This window comes from Marmota monax, unplaced genomic scaffold (assembly GCF_021218885.2).
Source record: "Marmota monax isolate L192 unplaced genomic scaffold, Marmota_monax_Labrador192_F-V1.1 WCK01_AAM20220418_F8-fsc00142, whole genome shotgun sequence".
NCBI lineage: Eukaryota > Metazoa > Chordata > Mammalia > Rodentia > Sciuridae > Marmota > Marmota monax.
Genome location: NW_026692025.1, coordinates 15,001 through 38,149, shown reverse-complemented (window position 1 = coordinate 38,149; position 23,149 = coordinate 15,001). Strand labels below are relative to the sequence as shown.

At 36.4% G+C, this 23,149-nt stretch overlaps 1 long non-coding RNA gene across 1 annotated transcript in view; it reads left to right on the top strand.

The window, feature by feature from the left end:
* The first annotated feature begins 10,782 nt into the window (after window positions 1–10,782).
* LOC131424479 (uncharacterized) overlaps window positions 10,783–23,149 on the top strand; it is a 14,034-nt gene continuing 1,667 nt past the window's right edge. Inside the window, exons 1-3 of the long non-coding RNA XR_009227578.1 lie at window positions 10,783–10,899; window positions 11,346–11,469; window positions 21,353–23,149. The exon at window positions 21,353–23,149 is cut by the window's right edge and continues 1,667 nt beyond it. This is a non-coding gene — a long non-coding RNA (uncharacterized LOC131424479). The remainder of the gene's footprint in view (window positions 10,900–11,345; window positions 11,470–21,352) is intronic.

Sequence of the window (23,149 nt, the reverse complement as noted above, 5' to 3'; positions counted from 1 at the left end):
TTTCTTATTTTAGTTGTTTTGCAATGTCTGTATTTACTAGAAAATGTCCCATGTCCACCACGTTTCCAGTTCTTTTTAATTTCTTCTCTTTTTAGTTTTCTACAGAATTCTTTTTTTTTAATATGAGAGAGAGAGAGAGAGAGAGAGAGAGAGAGAGAGAGAGAGAGAGAATTTTAATATTTATTTTTTAGTTTTCGGTGGACACAACATCTTTGTTTGCATGTGGTGCTGAGGATCGAACCTGGGCCGCACGCATGCCAGGCGAGTGCACTACCGCTTGAGCCACATCCCCAGCCCCTCTACAGAATTTTTTTTTTTTTTTTTTTTTTTTTTTTTAATTTTTTATTGTGGGTTGTTCAAAACATTACAAATTTCTTGACAGAATTCTTAATCCTATGAACTTCTGCTGTTTTTCCTCAGCAATATTTTTAAAATATGCTTTTTGCTTTCTTGGTTTTTCATTGAGAGACTTGTCTTGTTTGAAAATTCTCATGATAATCTTAAATGATTTTAATTATTTTCTGCTTATTGAGATGTCTTTGCATACTGGTCAGTGACATGCAGGTCAGTGACAGAGCACTTGCCTAGCAATTGAGAGGCCTTGGGTTCCATCCCAGCACCCCCCCCCCACACACACACATATATATTTTTATATATATATATATACACACACACACACAATGTCATTTGGCAGAACTCAAGCATCAGAGGTATCCAGAGATATGTTTAAAAACATTATGTATTTATATATATACACCACAATATCTTTTCCAGATTTCAATGAAAATTTTCTAAGAAAACATTTCAATGTCAAGTATTATATTGCATGATTCTGTTTTTAAACCTTTATTTTATTTATTTTTATGTGCTTTTCAGGATCTAAGTCAGGGCCTCACACATGCTAGGTGAGTGCTCTACTGCTGAGCACAACCCCAGTCCCCTGCATGATTCTTAAAACCACTGTAGATGAAGTTTCCTTAGGACTCAAGTCATTACAATGTGTAAGAGACAAGTCAATAGCTGAGATTTTTAATTAAGAAATATTTTTACTAAAAATAATTTTTTTAAGTAGACATTTTCTTTTCTACTTTTCAATTTAGAAAGCATATCACTATGTCTTATTAAAGTTCTACATTTGTTTATTTATTTTTATGTGGTCCTGAGAATTGAAGCCAGTGCCTCACACATGCTAGGCAAGTGCTCTACCACTGAGCCACAAACCCCAGCCCAACCCTCCTCCTCTTTAAGACCCTGCCTTTTCTCCAGACCCCACCCATCTTCCAGGCCCCCTCCTCCTCCTGACTTTCCCTCCCGCTCCTTCAGACTCTTCCCCTGCTAGTCTAGGATGAGCAGCTCCCTGGCTGCTGTGCTAATTGGCAGTATATTTGTAATGGTGCACAAATAACGACCATTGTATAAACACTGACATCCTGCATTGGATGAATTATCTTGACTATATCAGGATTTGATATACCATAAAATAAATTTAGAAAAGTCACCTCTCTCTCTCTCTTTTTGTCTATAGATAATGAACAATTGAAATAAAGTCAGAATTTGTTAAAGGGCAGATGACAGCCAGCCTTGAGCCCTGATGATCCCAGGATCCCATCCAGTGGGAGAACTCTAAGTTCTCTAAATTCAGTCCAAGGTTCTGTATGCTAATTGATTCATTTATTTTTCTTATTTTAGAGTTATTTTTCTATGTAATTCGTCATTGCCTCCAGTTCTGTGCAGTAGATTTTTCCTATTCAAATTTTTAATTAATATTCTTTCAGTTTTCTACAGAACTTTTAAAAAATTTTTTTAGTTGTCAGTGGATCTTTCTATTTTATTTATTTATATGTGGTGCTGAGGATTCAACCCAGGGCCTAACACCTGCCAGGCAAACGCTCTGTCTTTGCGCCACAACTCTAGCCCTCTATAGAATTTTTAATTCTGTGAACTTCTATTTTTTTTTAAGAAATATTTAAAAAATTACTTTTACCTTACTTTGTGTTTGATTGAGAGAATTGTTTTGTTTGAGAGAATTGTCTTGTTTGGAAGTGCTCATAATCAAATGATTTTAATTAATTTCCATTTATTAAGGTATCTTTGGAGACTGGATGTGCAGCTCAGTGGCAGAGCACTTGCCTGGCATGTGAGAGCCCATGGAGTCCATCCCAGAAGATGTCTTTGACAGGACTCAAGCATGAGAGGTATGGTTTAAAAAGATCATGTATTGGGGCTGGAGTTGTGGCTCAGCAGTAGAGCACTCACCTAGCATGTGGGAGGCCCTGGGTTCAATCCTCAGCACCACATAAAAATAAGAAAATAAAACAAAGGTATTGTGTCCAACTACAACTAAAAATAAATAAAATTTTTAAAAAAAGATCATGTATTTACACATATACCACAGTGCCTCTTCCAAATTCATATGAAATTATTCTAAGAAAATTTCAAATCAGTTTTAAAAGAGAAGAGGGATGATGATATTTTTAATGTTAACTGTTGATATTTTATGATATTTAACACCACTATAGATGAAATCTCCTGGGGTGCAAATCATTACAAAATGTAAGAGACAAGTCAGTAGCTGCTTTTTTGTAATTCAGATACATTTACTAAAAATAAGCTTTTTTAAAAAAAAAAACAGATATTTTCTTCTTGTCAAATTTAGAAAGCATTTCCATATGTCCTATTAAAGTTCTACATTCATCAGAAAGTTCTCTTATTCCTTTAACAAAGGGATGGGCCTTCTAATGAGCATGATACTTTATGTTGTCAGGAATTCTTGTGGGAGAACTCTTTAAGAATTTTGCCTCTTATATTCAAAATATCATTTAAAAATGTATCAATTTGCTTTTGATTTCATAAATTTGTCTTTCTTTTGAAATTATGTATTTATTAGTATTTAATAATTTTAATGTATTTATTAGTATTTAGGGTTATTTCATGTGGGAAATGCCATGATTACATTTTATCCTAGTGTTGTGTCCCTATGTGCTTAAAAGGTGGCTTTCAGAATGCAGTTGAGTATCTCTCTCATATTTGTTGGATTCATTAGAAAAGTATATGCACTTTTGATCATATTCAAATGGTCACATTTGAATTATTAGAAGCAGAAATCAGACATGTTAGTATTGTGAGCTGAACAAAGTGCAGGTTTACTTTAATCATTTTGAGGAGGTTGACATAATGGCTTCTGTCCTGTTCTGTACCTGCCATAGTTGTCTGTTATCAGATGTTTCACCTGGAGAATTTTTTTTTGGCACTGGGGATTAAACCCAGGGCCTTGCATGTGCTATGCAAGCCCTGAGCTACATATGTCCCCAGTCCTTGTTACAATTTCATTTTGAGACAGGGTCTAGCTGGATTGCTCATGTCAGCCTCAAATTTGTGATCCTTCTGCTTTATCCTCCCAAATAGCTGAGATGACAGGCATGTGTCAAAGTGCCTGGCTTGTCCCGGAGGATTTTGATGTCAGTATTACATGTTTCCAATGTGTTAATAATTTCCTAAGCTAGATTATGTTCATTTTTCTTATCAACAGTCAATAAAGCCTTTTTGTTGTTTTGATGGTATGCTTAATGTGAACATGCTTTATGATGTGACACCACTGTTCTTGATGGTCTAGCTATGCAATACACTATAAGGAGAGTATTTTGATTCTGAGAGTCTCAAGTGTTTTAGGCCCAACATGTTTTCTTAAGAGGAATGATTATTCATTTTCTATTTGATTATACAAATAAGACACAAATTCTTTGTTTTTCCTTTTGTGGTTCTGGGGGTTGGTCCTAGGACCTCCTGCATGCTAGGAAACTTTCTATCACTGAGATACATCCCCAGCCCCATAGATCCTTTAGTTGTCATGAGCTTCATGATGAGCTAGTGACAGTAAAATTACTTAGAGTTTCAACTAGATTTAGACTCATGCAAGAGTTTGGGCATCCATAGCTCCTTGTGATTTCTAAAAGGTAGAGTGTTTTCCCACAACACAGCAGCATCTATTATCACTCCTGGACTGAGTTGACACCTCTGCTTCTCTTGGCTCACCACTTCCTGCAGAGGTCTTGGAGGAAATGACTATTTCTTTGACTATTTGTCCCAGTGACAAATATTTGATTATATTGCTGCTAAAAGATATGCATAGAAATAAAATAGAGACAAGGATCCTTTGGGATAAGTGATTCAGTCAATTTGTATTAGGACATTTTTTTTAAATAATGTCGCTCTTTAGGGAAAGTTAAACCATGAGTTGAAATAGAATCTCTAAAATGTCATTTTTACCCCCCGTAGTGATCAAGTTTTAAGAAGACAAACAGAACCTAGTGACATGGTAAAAATATAATAAGTTATCATATGTTATTACTTCAACATGAAATATGTAAAAGAGCCACAAACTTTGAATTTTATATTAGTTTGAACTATTTGATTTTTGTGTTATAAATGTTCCTAATAAAATACAGAACTAGCTAAGAATTTCAGTTACCAGTAATTAACTGTATGAATAATTAACCAAGTAGGTGTTTGAGGAAATATAACCATGTCCTAAGGTTTTACTTTAGAGTAGTTTAATCTTTTTTTGTGTGTGTGTGTGTGGGTGTGTGTATGGGTGTACTGGGGATTGAATCCAGGGGCACTTAATCACCAAGCCACATCCCCAGCCCTTTTTTGTATTTTATTTAGAGGCAGGGTCTCAAAAAGAGTTCCTGTGGCTGCTCATCATCCTCATGGTTGATACTACACTTTAGTAAAGACCTTAGCAGCTTAATAGTTGTGCAGTGCACCTTCGGGTCTTAGTTTGTGCTTTCTTCATGACAGGTGATACTAAGAGTCATTTCTATGCTTCTTTGCCATCTTGTATCTTTCTTGTGCATTGTCTGTTCAGATCTTTACCCATTATGTTGGGTTATTGTTGAGTGTCTTACTATATTTTGTACACAAGTTTGTTTTAGACATATACTTTCCAAAGTTTCCCCCAGTCTTTGACTTGTCTTTTCATCACTTTAATAAGTTTGTTTTTTACAGAGCAGTTTAATACAGTCCACATTATCAGGTTTTTCTTTCATGGATTTGTTGTTGTTATTGTTTGTTTGTTTTGTAGCAGGGATTGAACCCAGGGGTGCTTAACCACTGAGCCACATCCCCAGCTTTCATGGATTTTTTGGGGGGGGCTGTATTCATGAAACATGTGGTCATGCACATCTTCTAGAGTTTTACAGTTTCCCATTTTAAATGCAAGTGTAGAGAGTATTTTGATAGGTTCTGGTGTCCATATGTGTGGCTTCTTGAAGTGTGTCCTTTTGCAGTCAGTGCTGTCTAGTCTAGGTTTAAAAATAGCTTGTTGGGAATTTCTGGAATGCACTGAATCTTCAGGTCAGGTTTGAGATAATTTCATCTTAATTATATTGAGACCTGAACAAAGTATATCTGCATTTATTTATATTTCATTTGATTTCTTTCTAAACACTTCAAGATTTTCTGAAAGAATGATTGTACTTTAAGACTGACATGAAAGTAATTCAGATTTGGGGTCTCTATTTTAAATATTAATGTTTTAAAATTTTTCTTATTCCAGTTTATAAATTTCACTTTTTCCTCTACATGATTGCTAATTTCAATGAAATTTTGTCTATGGGCCATGTATTTTGCTGCTTGCTATCTCCATCCATTCTGATCAAGATATAGGATGGTAGGCTCTATTTCTTTTTGATTTCCAAAATCATGACCTGGAATAGTCAGAAGTATGAATTTTAGAGCTTCACTGTGCCTAGCACAAGGGGGTGCAGCTCTGAACAGTGAACACCCAGCATCCTGCACTGTCTACAGTGGCCAGCAGGGGGCCACTTTCTCTGATCAATTGCTTTTGGGGGCTGTGTTCTGTGCTCTAATCAAATTTCCTTCATCTGGGGACCCACCTGAGAGATGCCACATCTAGGGACTCCTAGGGGCTCTATCTAAGGTGTAGACCAGTGTTTTTTTTTTTTTTAATCCTGGGGACACACCTAGAAAGATACCATGGCCTGGGGATGCCTGGTGGATATATCTATGGTGAGGACCAGAGCTTCCTTCTCCTTGGCACCTACCCATGGAGACTCCAATGTGGATTCAGGATGACTGAGGTCCATGTGAGGAAAACATTATGAAGAAGCTTCCTGTGCACTGCCTGTTGTACTGAGAAGTAAGTTCTGCCATGTTCTTTACTTTCTCAGGTAATATTTTAGCAGAACTTATTTTACAACAGTATTTCTTTTTTTAATATTTATTTTTTAGTTTTCGGTGGGCACAACATCTTTATTTATTTTTATATGGTGCTGAGGATCAAACCCAGCGCCCCAGCGCATGCCAGGTGAGTGCACTATGGCTTGAGCCACATCCCCAGCCCCACAACAACAACTGTATTTCTTACTGAGGCTTTGGCTGCTCATTATCATGGTATGTCAATGTATTTTGTGTGGCTTGAGTGTCTAAGGACACAAATGCCCCCTCAAAGTGGTGCAGGGAGGGCCCAGTGTCTGGAGTCTCACTGGGGCCTGAGGATAAGGGCTCATGAAAATGCAGTAAATAGCTCTCAGGAGCCTCTAGGGTGAGAGATGTAAAGATTATGATGGGTTGCAGTACCCTGAATCCTGGCTAACTACAGAATCCTCATTGCAGTTACCAGAGCCTTCTGAAGTGAGGGAAATATGGGTCAAATGACAAACTGTACTACCCATAATTCTTGGGGACCTGCAGCTTGCTGAGACCTCTGCAGAGAGGGCTGAATTGACAAAATATCAAACTATGCTACCAATTACTTTTGGGTGCCTGCTCTACCCATGAGCCTCTGGGGGTGAGAATTGCAAGGGCAGAATACCAGACTTCAATGCTCAGAACTTCTGGGGATGCCTATATACCCCGACCCTGTAAGTCCCAGAAGTTTCTGTGGTGACAGTTGTATTATTAGAGCACACTACCTAGAATCTCTAGGTTACCAGGGAAAGCATGGGGTCTTCAGCTCCTGTGATCCTCAGCAGGACTGTGCAGGCAAACCCTAGACTGCATTATCCAGAATCATCAGGGACTGCAGCTCCCAGAATCCTCTGTGGTGAGTGGGCAAACTATTGAACTGCATTACTCACAATCCTAAGGGGGAATTTGAGTTTCAGAATTTTCTGCAGTGAGTAGGAAAAACACAGGACTATATTATCCACAAATCTCGGTATCAGCAGCTCTTAGGATCCTGTGTTGTGAGGACTGTTGGACTGAGAGCTTAACTACAGTATCCAGAGTCCTTGGTGAGGTGTGTTTTCCAGGTGAGTATGCAGCCTGCAACTCCCAGAGGCCTCCCAAGTGAGAGTTGTGCATTATATAGGTCAGACTATACTACCTACAATTCCTGGGGACACACTGGTGAATGTGCTGCCTGCAATTCCAGGAGGCTTCCACAGTGAGGTCTTCAGTACCAAGTCAAGCATGTGGCCTTCAGTTCTCATGGCCCTTGCAGTAAGGGCATGTAGGCAAAACACTGGACTACCTTATCCAGAATCCTCAGGGGGGAATCACAGTTCCAGGATCTGCAATAGTGAGGGCTACAGGGTAGGGAGCTGAACTACACTACCTAGAATTCTTGGAGGTGCCCGTGTCCATGTGTCCTGGAACTCTCAGAGGCTTCCACACTGAGGGCTATGGAGGCAGAAGACAGGACTATGCTACCCAGAATCCCTGGGGGCCTACAGCTCCCAGACACCTACCTTTTGAGTACTGCTGGGGCAAGCTTTGTATTGCACTACACAGACTCCCAGGGGTGTCTAGGCAGGCTTGTGCTACACAGATCCCAGAGCTTTGATGGTGAAGTCCACTTAGGTAGGATGGACTGCAGAACCCAGAATAATCAATGGCCTACAGCTCTCAGAGACCTCTGCAGTCAGGGCTGACTGAGTAGAACTGACTACAATACTCAGAATTCCTGGATGCTCCAAGCTCTAAGTAGTCACTGTACAGTTGAACATAGCACCAGGCTATAATACCCATGATCCTTGGGGGCTTGCAGCTCCCAGAATCCACTGTAGTGATGCTGCATGGGCAGAACATCAGACTACACTGTCCAGAATCCCTAGGGATGCCTGAATGACTTTGTAGCCTGCAATTTCTAGAGAGTTCTGCAGGGGAGGGGGGGGCTGCATTGTAGAAGGCTGGTTTGTACTGCCCAGAATCCTGGGTGGGTGTATGAGGGTGAATGTGCTACTTGAAGTCTCTATAGGCTTCTGGAGTGAGGGCTGAATGGGCAGAATGCCAGACTACACTGTTCAGAATCACTAGGGGTGCCTGAGTAGCCTGCAGCTCACAGAGACCTCTGCAGCTGGGCTGCATTGTAGAATACGAAACTGCACTACCCAGAATCCTGGCACTATGAGGGTAAATGTGCTACTTGCAACCCCTAGGCTTCTGGGGTGAGGGCTGCATGGGTAGAACATCAGAGTCCACTGCCAGGGTCCTCCAGGGTTCCTGGACCAGCACATGGCAAACAGCTTCCATGGTCCTGAAGGGCAAAGACAGTGTGGGTAGAGCACCAGACTACACTGTCCAGAATCCCTGAGAAGCCCATCTGTGTAGCTTGCAGTTCCCAGAGGCATCCATGGTGAGAGCTGTATAGGCAGGACAGACTGAATGACCTAGAATGGTCCCAGAGGCTACTGGGAATTTGGTCTGAGCTCAGGTTCTTCTACCCTCCTACAGTGGTCATCCTGGGCTGGGAATTAACAGATTTTCTTAAAATCCCTGATTCTAAAATGGGGCAGACCCTGGCTAAGTCACTGTCTCAAAGACTACATGTCCCAGAAGCCTTTGAGGTGGTCTCTGCCCTTGGGCACCTGAGTGAGGGTCTAGACTCCCTGTGGAAGCCTCCCTCTGTGCCTCTGCCCACCTGGCTCAGGCTGCTGCAGCCCTTGGCCTGGTGGAGTGCAGGGAGGGGGTCTCCTGGACTCCATTTCTCCTCTCCTGAGATTCCACTACTCATGGTGCCACAGCCAGACCTAGTTACAGCAGTGGGAACAGATTTTATTCAGTAACAGCTGAGGGTGGAAGAAGGCACTGACATTCACCAGGGAGCTGGGAGAGGCCCCGCCTCTGAGCTGTGAGCAGCTTGGGGCTGGAGCACCTGCACGTGGCCAAAGGGGCGTGGTCAAGAAGGGGCAGGGCCTTGCCACCATCTTTAATGCTGCCTCCCTGAGAGTGAGGAGAGCTGGCTTCCCACTCAGGACCAACCCGGGAGAGCCTCAGTTCCCTGGAGTGTTGGGTCACTCCACAGAGAGGGGCAGAGCTCCCTTCTCAGAGCAGATTGAGAGAGAGACACCCAGGTTGGGGACCCTCGTGGGTCATGCCTCCAGGGACTCCCGGAGCTTCCTTCTCCTCAGAGAAGCCTCAGCGGACTCTTGGCTTAGAGACTTCGTGAGTCATGGCTCTAGGAATGCCTGGGGTTTCTTTGTCCTCAGAGCATCCTAAGGGGGACAGCTGTCTTGGGGATCCTCGTGTTTCTAGGGTTTCCTGAGGGAGATACCAGGGTTGGGAACCCTCACAGGTCATGTCTCTAAGTAGGCCTGGGGTTCCCTTCTCCTCAGAGTTGTCTGGAGGAGACACCAGTGTGGGGACTCTCTTTGGTCACGTCTCTATTGATGCCCGGGGGTCCCTTGTCTTCAGAGAAGCTTGAGGGAGATGCCTGGTGTGGGCAACCCTGTTTTGTATTATAGAGACAGGGTTTCACTGAGTTGCTTCATGCCTTGCTTTTGTTGAGACTGGTTTTGAACTCAAGATCCTTCTGCCTCAGCCTTCTGAGCCGCTTAGGTTTAAATATATTACTTCTAACAAAGCCAGAATTTATTAAAAATACATCCCCTGTATTTTTAATAATGAACCACATTTTTTCTTTAATCTTTGCTTAGTTTTGTTCAATTTTTTTTTTAATTGTAGAAGGGCACAATACATTTATTTTATTTATTTTTATGTGGTGCTAAGGATCAAACCCAGTGCCTCACACATGCTAGGCAAGCACTCTACCACTGAGCTACCACTGCCACACATTTTTCTTTTGGTGGAGAGTTTAATTAGCAAGAAGCCACCCCTCCAGGACTCTCTTGCTAAGGCCTCCCTCTTCAGACCCCACCCATATTCTTTGGCCCTGCTTTTCCTCCTGAACCACCTTCCCCCTCCTTCCTACCCTGTCTCTCCTCTATGTCCTACTCATGTTCTAGGGCCTGTTCCTCCCTCAGGTTTCACCCATCTGCCAGGCCCTGCCCCCTTGTGGCTCATTATCCCCCTCCTTCAGACCCTGTTTCTCCTCCAGATCTTTCCCTTCTTCCTGTCCTGCCCCTCCTCCAGACCTCACCCTCCTCTTTTTAAATTTTTTTTTTATTGCACGTGGACACAATGCCTTTATTTTGTTTATTTATTTTTATGTGGTGCTAAGGTTTGAACCCAGTGCCTCACACATGCTAGGCAAGCCCTCTACCATGGAGCCATAACTCCAGCCCAATCCTCCTCCTCTTTAAGACCCTGCCTCTTCTCCAGACCCCACCTATCTTCCAGGCCCCCTCCTCCTCCTGACATTCCCTCCCCCTCCTCCAGACTCTGTCCCTGCTCGTCTAGGATGAGCAGCTCCCTGGCTGCTGTGCTAATTGGCAGTATATTTGTAATGGTGCACAAATAACGTCCGTTGTGTAAACACTGACATCCTACATTGGATGAATTATCTTGACTGAATCAGAATGCAATATAACATAAAATAACTTTAGAAATGTCACCTTTCTCTTTTTTAATTTTCTCTGTAGATCATGAACATTTGAAATAAAATCAGAATTTGTTAAAGGGCAGATGACAGTCAGCCTTGAGCCCTGATGATCCCAGGATCCCATCCAGTGGGGGAACTCTAAGTACCAGTCCAAGGTTTTGTATGCTAATTGATTCATTTTCTTATTTTAGAGTTATTTTGTAATATAATTCCCCATGGCCTCCAGGTCTCCAGTTCTGTGAAATAGGTTTTTACAATTCAATTTTTGATTAATATTCTTTCAGTTTGCTACAGAATTTTTAAAAATTTTTTTTAGTTGTCAGTGGATCTTTTTGTTTTATTTATTTATTTTGTTTATTTATATGTGGTGCTGAGGATTGAACCCAGGACACATGCCAGGCAAATGCTCTGCCTTTGCACCACATTCTAGCCCTTTATAGAATTTTTAATTCTGTGGACTTCTATTTTTTTATAAGGAATATTTTTTAAATTACTTTTAGCTTACTTTGTTTTTGATTGAGAGAATTTGCTTGCTTGAGAGAATTGTATTGTTTGGAAATGCTCATAATCAAATGATTTTAATTAATTTCCACTTATTAAGGTATCTTTGGAGACTGGATGTGCAGCTCAGTAGCAGAGCACTTGCCTGGCATGTGAGAAGCCATAGAGTCCATCCCAGCACCACACACACAGAAGATGTCTTTGACAGGACTCAAGCATGAGAGGTATGCTTTGAAAAGATCATGTATTGGGGCTGGGGTTGTGGCTCAGTGGTAGAGCACTCACCTAGAACATGCGAGGACCTGGGTTCGATCCTCAGCACCACATAAAAATAAGTAAATAAAACAAAGGTATTGTGTCCAACTACAACTAAAAATAAAGATTTTTTTTTAAAAAAAGGTCATGTATTTCCACATACATACATATACCACAGTGCGTCTTCCAAATTCATATGAAATTATTCTAAGAAAATTTCAAATCAGTTTTAAAAGAGAAGAGGGATGATATTTTTAATGTCAACTATTGATATTTCATGATATTTAAAACCACTATAGATGAAATTTCCTGAGATACAAATCATTACAAAATGTAAGAGACAAGTCAGTAGCTGCTTTTTTGCAATTCAGATACATTTACTAAAAGTAAGCTTTTTTAAAAAAAGATATTTTTTCTTCTTTAAAATTTAGAAAGCATGTCCATATGTCCTATTAAAGTTCTACATTCATCAGAAAGTTCTCTTATTCCTTGCATACAAAGGGATGGGCCTTCTATTGAGCACGATACTTTATGTTGTTAGGAATTCTTGTGGGAGAACTCTTTGTTTTGCCTCTGTTCAAAATATCATTTAAAAATGTATCAGTTTGCTTTTGATTTCAGAAATTTGACTTTCTTTTGAAATTATGTATTTATTATTATTTAGAGTTATTACATGTGGGAAATGCCATGATTACATTTTATCCTAATGTTATCCTAATGTTGTGTTAATAATTTCCTAAGCTAGATTATGTTCATTTTTCTTATCAACAGTCAATAAAGCCTTTTTGTTGTTTTGATGGTATGCTTAATGTGAACATGCTTTATGATGTGACACCACTGTTCATGATGGTGTAGGTATGCAATACACTATAAAGAGAGTATTTTGATTCTGAGAGTCTCAAGTGTTTTAGGTCCAACATGTTTCCTTAAGAGGAATAATTATTCATTTTCTATTTGATTACACAAATTCTTTTTTTTTTCCTTTTGTGTTTCTGGGGCTTCCTGCATGCTAGGAAATCTTTCTACCACTGATCTACATCCCCAGCCCCATAGATCCTTTAGTTATCATTAGCTTCATGATGAGCTAGTGACAATAAGATTACTTAGAATTTCAACTAGATTTAGACTCATGCAAGAGTTTGGGCATCCATAGCTCCCTGTGATTTCTAAAAGGTAGAGTTTCCCACAACACAGCAGCATCTAATATCACTCCTGGACTGATCTGACACCTCTGCTTCTCTTGGCTCACCACTTCCTGTAGAGGTCTTGGAGGAAATGGATGTTCTCTGACTATTTGTCCCAGTGACAAATATTTGATTATATTGCTGCTAAAATGTATGCATAGAAATAAAATAGAGACATTTTTTATAAAGTCACTCTTTCAGGAAAGTTAAATCATGAGTTGAAATAAAATCTCCAAAATGTCATTTTTTCCTCTGTAGTGATCACGTTTTAAGAAGGAAAACCTAGAACCTAGTGACAGCATAAAAATATAATAAGTTAACATATGTTATTACTTCAACATGAAATATGTAAAAGGGGCATATACTTTGAATTTTTTAAAAAAAATTTTTAGTTGTAGTTGGACACAATGCCTTCATTTTCATTTATTTATTTTTATGTGGTGCTGAGGCTCAAACCTAGCACCTCACACATGCTAGGTGAGTTCTCTATCACTGAGCTACAACCCCAGCCCACATACTTTGAATTTTATATAATATCTGAATTTTGGTCCTTACTACTAATATCCACAGTATAGCATCTAAAAGTAATAAAATATGTGCCCTGTGGCCTATAAATGTCATATGATAGCCATACTATAGCATCTAAAACTAATATAATGGCTGCCCTATAGCCTTTGACTTTAGTATAATATCAATACTTTGTCCTCTGAAACTAACAGAATAGCTGTCCTGTAGCCTTTTAATACTAATTTTATCCATATGTAGCATCATTATAGTCTCCATGTAGCCTTTTATTCTAATATTATATTCATACTGTAGACTCTAAAATAAATAAAATAGCTTCCTTTTTGCCTTCAAGAGTAATATGATATGCTCTATGGTACCTAGAAAATATTATAATAGCTTCCCTGTGGTCTTTAATACTAATAATATCCATGCTATAGTACCTAATACTAATAGGTGCCTGTTGTGTTTAATATTAAAGATGTCCATACTATACCTTCCAAAAACTAATATAATAGCTGCTCTGTGACCTGTAATATTAACATAATATCCATACTGTAGCATCTAAAACTGGCATAATAGCTGCCTTGTAGCCTTTAATATTGAGATAAAAACTGTGGCCTCTGAAATTAATGTAATAGCTTCAAGTGATGTTTTAATACTGATAGTGCACACATACTATAGCACCAAAAACTGATAATACAGCAGCCTTGTAGAATTTCATAGTAATATAATAATTATAACAGAATATAAAACTTTAATATTAATAAAATATCTATACTGTTGATCTAAATCTGATGAAATGGCTGCCTGTAATCTATAATAACCATACAATATCCATACCAAAGCTTCTAAAACTAGAATAATAGTGCCCTGTGGCCTTTAATGTTAATAGGTATTCATACTACAGTATTTAAAGCTGATACAATAGCTGAATTGTGGTCTTCCATATCAATGCAATGTCAATATTATAGCATATTGAACTAATTTAGTAGCTTCCCTATGACATTTATATGCCAATATAATATCTAACCTGTTCACTTTAATACTAACATATTTGTACTGTAGCCTCTGAAACTGATATAATAGCTAATTTATATCTAAAACTAATATAGTAGCTGCCCTGTAACTTTAAACCTATTACAATTTTTATAGTATAGCATCAAAATTAATATAATAGCTTCCCAGTGGCTTTTATATTAATATGATATCTGTGCTACAGTATATCCAATACTAATAAAATAGTGGCACTGTGGCTTTAAATACCAATATGATATCCATGCTACTGCAACTCAAACTAACATAATAGATGATTTGTGTCTTTTAATCTTACTATAATATCCATATAATAGCATATATTGTATAATAGATGATTTCTGGCTTTAAATATTAATATTATATCCATAATATAGCATCTTAAATTAATATTACATATGTCCTGTGTCCTTAGGACAAATATTATATCCATACTGTTGGATTTAAAACTAGTATAATACATACCTTGTGGACTTTAATACTAATATGATATCCATACCGTAGCTCCTCAACTTAATATAGTAGCTGCCTGGGCCCTTTAATATGATATGTAATATGATAAACATATTGTGCTCTTTAAAACTAAAGTAATAACTGCTCTGTGGCCTTTAGTGCTAATATAATATACCATGAAAAACTAATGTAATAACTTCCTTGTGTCCTTTAATATTGATAGTATAGCATTCAAAACTAATATGATAGCTGCCCTCTAGACTTTAATATCATAATATTCATACTTTGACCTCTAAATTTAATACAATAGCTGTCTTGTGGCCTTTATTACTGTTTTTTTATTCATACTATAGCATGGAAAACTGATTAAATAACTGTTCTGTGGCCTTTAATATTAATATGATTTCCATATTATAGCAAAAAAATTATATCAGAGGTCTTTATTACTAATAAATGCAAACTATAATATCTAAAACAAGTAAGTAGCTGTGCAATAGAATTTAATACTAAGTGACATCCATGCTAAAGCATATTAAACTAATAGCTCCCCTGTAGCTTTTGATACTAATATAGCCTCCAAAACTGATGTAATAGATGTCCTGTGGCCTTTAATATTAATGTTACATCATTCCTATAACCTGTGAAGCCAATTTAATAAGTTTCTTATGAAATTTAATATTCATTTAATATACATATTATAAATATAAAACTGATAAATACGTGCTTCATATAAAACTGGTAAATAGGTCCTATAGTATTAATATGATATTGTATCACCTTAAACTAATATAATATCAGCTTTGTGGCCATTAAACTAATATGATATTTATAGGATAGTGTTAAAATCAATATACTGCCATGTTGACTTTAATGCTAACATGATATCCACACTTGAGTATCTAATAGTACATAATTATTGACCTGAAGTGTTTAATTTTAATATGATATTCATATTGGAACATCTGAAACTGATGCAATAGTTGTACTGTGGCCTTTGATATTTATATGATATCCATCCTATAGTATCCAAAGCTAATAAAATATATTAGCTACCCTGTGGCCTTTAATATTAATATAATACCCATACTGCAGCATTTAAAATAATAGATGCACTGTGGTCTTAATACCAAATAATTGGTTTGGATATGCTCATGTGTGAGACAATTTAAGGAAGTTTAAAGGTGAAATGATGGGTTATGAGAGCCTTAACCCAAATTAGTAATCCTCTGAAGGAATTAACTGAGTGGTAACTGCAGGCTGATAGTGTGTAGCTGGAGGAGGTGGGTCATTGAGGCTGTGCCTTTGGGGTACATATTTGATGAGCTGAGCTTAGGTTCTCTGCTTCCTGATCACCACTTTCCTTCACCACATTCTTCTGCCCCACCTTAAGCCCCAAGGAATAGAGTTGGCCATCTGTTGGCTGAGATCTCTGAAACTGTGAGCCCCTAAATGAACTTTTCCTCCTTTAAAATTGTTCTTGTCAGGTCCTTTGGTCAAAGCAGTGAAAAAGATGACTGAAATAATAACATACATGTCATAGATCTAAAACAAATACAATAGTTGCCCTGATGCCTTTAATACTAATATGATATTAAGAGTGTAACATCTAAAACTGATATATAATAGTTTCCCTGTGACATTTAATGTTAATATAATATTCATGCCATAACATCCAAAACTAACATTATAGCCTCCCTATAGCCTTTTATACTAAAGTAATATCCATATTATAACATTTCAATCTAATATAATATCTTCCCTGTGGCCCTTAAAGCTAATGTAATACATAATATTGCATCTAAAATTGATATAATAGCTGCTCTGTATCCTTTAATATCAATAGACATCCTTATTATAGCATCTTAACTTGATATAATAGTTGCTCTTTGGTCTTAATATTTATATGATACCCATAGTAGCATCTAAAACTGATAAAATATTAGCCCTGTGGCTCTTATAGGTAATATGATACCCAAACTATAACTCCTAAAACTAATCTAATAGCTAGACTGTGGCATTTAACATTAATAATTTATCCGTATTATGCACTCTAAAACTAATAAAATAGCCTTCTTGTCATTTTAAGTGAAATATCCATATGATAGCAATAAACCTTATAATATAGCATATCCATATGATAGCATATAAACTTAACATAATAGCTGACCTCTGGCATTTAATAGTAATCTGTTGGGCTGGGGATGTGGCTCAAGTGGTAATGCACTAACCTGGCATGTGCAGGGCACTGGGCTCGATCCTCAGCACCACATATTATTTTATAAAGATGTTGTGTCCACTGAAAACTGAAAAATAAATATTAAAAATTCTCTCTCTTCTCTCTCTCTCTCTCTCTCTCTCTCTCTCTCCCTCTCTCCCTCTCTCCCTCTCTCTCTCTCCCCCTCCCCCTCTCTCCTCTCTCCTCTCTCTCCTCTCTTTCTCTCTCTCTTTAAAAAAATAGTAATCTGTTATCCAAAGTATAGTACCTAAACTAATATAATTCCTTATACTAATAAGATAGTCATCACATAGCATATAAAACTAATATAATAACTGAACTTTGGAGCTTTAATATTAATGTAGTATGTATACTACAACATCTCAAAGTACTGAAAGAGCATCCTTGTGCATCCTGTGCATTTGCCATTAATATTTTATCCATACTGTGGCCTGTTAATGGGATATTATAGCTCTTTGTGGCTGTTCATATTAATATCCATTCAATAGCATCTAATGCTAATATAATAGATGCCCTATGGCCTTTAATACTAATTCAGTATCAATACTGTGATCCCTAATACTAAAATAATAATTCTCCTGTGGCCTTTTAATATTACATAAAGTTCATTTATAGCAATTATATGAATATAATTCCTGCCCTATGGCGTTTAGTACTAATATGATATCCATATCATAGCATCTATTAATGATCTAAAAGCAGTCCTCTTACCTTTGTACTGTTATGATATTCATATTATAGCATCTAAACTAATATAATTGTTCTCTTATGACCTTTAATTCCTATATATTTACCATAGCATCTAAATATAGTATAACATCTTTGTAGCTTTTAATACTAATGTAATGTTCTTACAATTACATCTAAAAGTGATATAATAGCTACCATGTGGTCTTTAATACTGATATTATATTCATGTCAGATCATTAAAAACTGATAGAGTAGCTTCCCTGTGGCTTTATTAGTAATATGACATTCTTATTACAGCATGTAAAATTGATATGATAGCTGCCTTTAATATTTATATGATATCCATTATATAGTGTCCAAAGCTGATATAATATCTGCAATGTGCATTTCATAGGTAATATGACATCCTTACTAAAGCATTTAAAAACATCATAAGCCAGGCTCAGTGGCACATGCCTGTAATCCCAGTGGTTTGGGAGGCTGAGACAGGAGAATTGTGAGTTCAAAGCCAGCCTCAGCCACTGTGAGGCATTAAGCAACTCAGTGAGACCCTGTATCTAAACAAACTACAAAATAGGGCTGATGATGTTGCTCAGTGGTCAAGTGCCCCTGAGTTCAATCCCTGATAAATAAATAAGTAAGTAAGTAAATAAATAAAATATAATAGCTGCATAATGGTATTTAATACTATTATTATATCTATATTATAGTATTGAAAATGAATATTATAGCTTCTCTGTGGCCTTTTGTATTAATGTAATCATAGAATTGCATTGAAAACGGATATAATAGCAGCCCTGTGGCTTTTAATTCTATTGTGATATACATGTGGCATCTAAAACTGATATAAGAGCTGTTTTATTGCCTTTAATACTCATATAATATCCGTATTGTAGCATCTGAAAATAATTTAAAAAACTACACAGTGGTGTTTTATGCTAATATGATATCCCTAGTGTAGAATCCTTACTAAAACAATAGGTGCCTTATAGCCTCTAATACTATTATTATATTCATAGTGTGCCTTCTGAAATTGATTTAATAGCTGCACTGTCACTTTTAATATTTCTACGATATTCATACTATTGATCTAAAAGTAATATCTATTCTGTGGCCTTTGATGCTAATATGATATCATACTATAGCATTCAAAACTAATATACTGGCAGTCCATTGTTGATTAAAATTAATATATTATTCACATTATATAATCTAAAGCTAAAGCAATTGCTGCCCTGTGGTCTTTAATACTATTATAATACCCATACTATAGCATCTAAAGCTAATATAATAGCTATACTGTGGCCTTTAATATTACTGTGATATCCTAGTATAGCATCTAAAACTAAATACAACTACCTTTTTGCCTTTAATTGATATAACATTAATATTGTAGCATCTGTGTTTTTTTATTAATGTAATATTCATATTTAACATAAAAAATTAATAGCTTCCCTGAGGCCTTTAATACTAATATATGTACTATAGCTTCTAAAAATAATAAAAGTAATCAAATATGTGTTCTAGTGCCCTTTATATTAATATGATGTTGATATTATACCATGTAAGCATGACATAATAGCTTCCCTATGTTCTTTAATAATAATGTGATATTCAGGGGCTGGGGTTGTAGCTCAGTAGTAGACTGTTTGCCTAGCATGTGTGAGGTGCTGGATTCATTCCTCAACACCACATATAAATAAATAAATAAATAAATAAATAAAGTGCATCAAAACCTAAAAATATTAAAAATAATAATAATGTGATATCCATACTATAGCATATAAAACAAATGTAATAGCTGTCTTGTCCTTAATATACTGTCTATATTATAGATTCTAAAACTAATATGATAGGTGCCCTGTGGTCTTTAATATAAATGAACTATTCATACTATACCATATTAATATATATAATATATGTCCTATGGCCTTTAATACTAATGTGATAACCATATTTTGCATCTATTACAAATATAGTAGCTGCCACATGGCCTTTAATAGTAATATGATATCTGTAGGAGCTGGATTTATACCTCAGTGGTAGAGCATTTGCCTTGCACATGTGAGGCACTGGGTTTGATTCTCAGCACCACATAAGATAATAAAATAAAATAAAGATATTTTGTCCATCTTAAAAAAAAGAACACCTTTTAATTTGTTCAGAGTCAAATTAAATGTGTGAGTCAAACTGGAGCTTAGGAAGGTGTGATTGTTAAAACATCATGACCACTAAAGAGATGCTAAATACTTTGCCCAGAGACAATAGGAAAGAAGACTTGAGTGCATCTCAGAAATTGGCAAAACCACCCCAGTTTCAGGCTCAAAGATTTAATTTTTCTTTCTTTCTTTTTTTTTTTTTGTACCAGAAATTGAACCCAGAGGTACTTAACCACTGAGTCACATCCTCAGCCTTTTTAAATATTTTATTTAGAGACAGGATCTCATTGAGTTGCTCAGGGCCTTGCTAAATTGCTGAGGCTGACTTTGAACTTGCAATCCTCTTGCCTCAGCCTACTAAGCTGCTGGGATTACAGTCAGGCACCATCTTGCCTTGCTCAAAGTTTTAAAAATAAAAATTTTAGGGAATACTGGAACTGTTAAGAACATGTGGAGTCCTGGATATGAACTCAATGTATTTTGCATCATGAGATGGACATGAACTTTTGGGGGCCAAGGGCAGAATGTTATGGTTTAGATATGAAGTGTTACTCTAAAACTCGTATGTGAGAAAAGGCAAGAAAGATTTAAAAGTGAAATTATTTGGTTATGAGAGCCTTAACCTAGTGAGTGCATTAATCCACTGATAGTGTTTAACTGGATGGTAACTGTAGGAAGGTAGTGTGTAGCTGGAGAAGGTGGGTCACTGGGGGCATTTCTTTGGAGTATATATTTGTCTCTGGTGAGCATAACTCTCTATCTGCTTCCTCTTTGCCATGTTCTGATTTGCTTCCTACCTCTATATCATTTGGTCAAGAGCTGTGGAGTTGGTCTTCTATGGACTGAGACATGGAAAATATAAGTGTCAAATAAAATTTTAATTCTCTAAAAATTGTTCTTGTCAGGAATTTTTGACACAATGGCAAAAAAGCTTACAAAAACAATACTGTACTATCTAGAAATAATATACTAGTGGCCCTTTGGACTCTTACATCAGTAATATAGCATCTAAAATTAATAGTTACCCTGTGGCATTTAATCATATTATGATATAAATACTATAGCATCCAAAACTTAGATAATACCTGCAATGGCCTTTAATACTACTATGATATCCATAATAATGCAAGTAAAACTAATATTATAGCTTCTCTGTGGCCTCTGATATTAATGTAGTATCAATAATGTGGTCACAGGGTAGCTATTATATTACTTTTATAGATCACTGTATGGATATTAATATTAAATGTAAGGAAAATAAAAAGAGACATAGAGAGAAGATGCAGAGTCAGAATGACAGAATGGCAGAATGGTCAAGCTGCCAGCTTTATTTATATCAATAGGTTGCATTAGGTCATTGGCATCAGTAATATATTATTGTTTATTGTGTTATTTGGAAGGTTATAGAGTTAGCATCGTTATGCAGCTTATTCCTCAGTTACATTCTACAGTTACAATATGCAATGTTAGAAGATTTGTGTAGCTATCAATAAAGTTTGTTGTTTACAGTTACTGTTAGATGGACAGGTCCAGGAGCATGGGAGCTTGGTGAAACATTTTTATTGTATAACGAGTGTTTCTTTATTCCCAGGAGCTGTGTGCCTGAGATCAAGGCCAAAGCTGATAATACTCCAGCACAAAGCTAGCTATAGCAGGTAGGCATCCCGTGTCTTTGCACAGAAGTTTTCCTAGCATCCAGGCATTCCACATCTTTGCACAGAAACTTCCTAGCCACCAAGTATGCCACATTCATGAAGCCATCAGAGACCCCAGTCCCAAACACAGAACCCTTACAATTAAGGCTAAAGGGAAGCTGTTATATCAGTTTTACATGCTATAATGTGGACATAATATTAGTTTTAAAACTGAAGAGCTGCCTGTGACCTTTTAATACAAACATGTCATCCATACTATGAAATTATAATGGATATAATAGCTCTTTTGTGGACTGTATAACTAATATGGTATCCATATTAAGGCATCAAAAACTGACATAGTAGCTGAAATGTGTAATTTAGTGTTAATATTATATCCATACTATGGACCTAAAACTAATCACATACCTTTCCTGTGGTCTTTCATTTTAATACAATATCCATATTATAGCATCTAAAACTAATATAATAGCTGCCCTGTGGCTTTTAGAACTAATATGATATCCAAATTATAACATTTGCCAAGGACCCTTAATATTAATATGAAATTGATAAACTAGCATCTAAAACTAATAAAATATTTGTGACCTTTAATACTAATATGATATTCACATATACCACCTAAAGCAATATATTAGCTTGCCTATGGCCTTAAATATTAATATAATATTCATACTGTGACATAAAAAACTATATAATAGCTACCCTGTGAATTTTTTTAAAATATTGTTTTAGTAGTTGATGGACACAATTCCTTTACTTTATTTATGTTTTTTAATGTGGTGCTGAGGATTGAACTCAGTGCCTCACATGTGCTAGGCAGGCGCTCTACAAATGAGCCACAACCCCAGACCAACTACCGTGTGACTTTAATAATAATATAATATCCATAACTTTTAATAATAATATAACCCATAAAACTAATATTGTAAATTCCCTGTGTATTATATTAATATAATCATTATATTATTATTAATTATTATATTAATATAGCATCCTTGGTATAGTATCTAAAACTGAATAGCTCTTCTATGGCCTTTAATACTAATAAAACATCCATACTATAGCTGTTAAAAGTGGCATAATAGTTTTCTTGCAGCCTTTCATAGTATACTAACATGATATCCATACTCTACCATCTAAATATAATAAAATAGCTTCCCTGGAGTCTTTAATAATAATGTAATATAGTACTACAGCATCTAAAACAAATAGAATAGCTGCCATGTGGCCTTAAATACTATCTTATTCATATTATTAGATAATACTGACAAAATAGCTGCACTGTGGATCTTTAACACAAACGTGATAGCCATATAATGGCATGTAAAACTGATACAACAGCTGTCCTGTGACCTTTAGTACTAACTTTATCCATATGATAGCTTTGAAAATTGATATATTACCTGCCTGTGGATTTAGTGTTAATATTTTATCCTTACTATGGCATCTAAAACTAATTTAATAGGTTCCCTGTGGATTTTAGTACTAATATAATATTCATATTATAGAATCTAAATCTAATACAATATCTGCCTTGTGATCTTTAATACTAATAAGATATCCATACAATAGAACCTAAAATTAATATTATAGGTGTCCTGTGGGCTTAAATACTGATATGATATTCATATTATAGCATCAAAATTGAATATAGTAACTGCCTGTGTTTTTTAATTCTAATATGATATGCATATTATTGTATCAAAACCTAAGATAATGTATGCCATGAA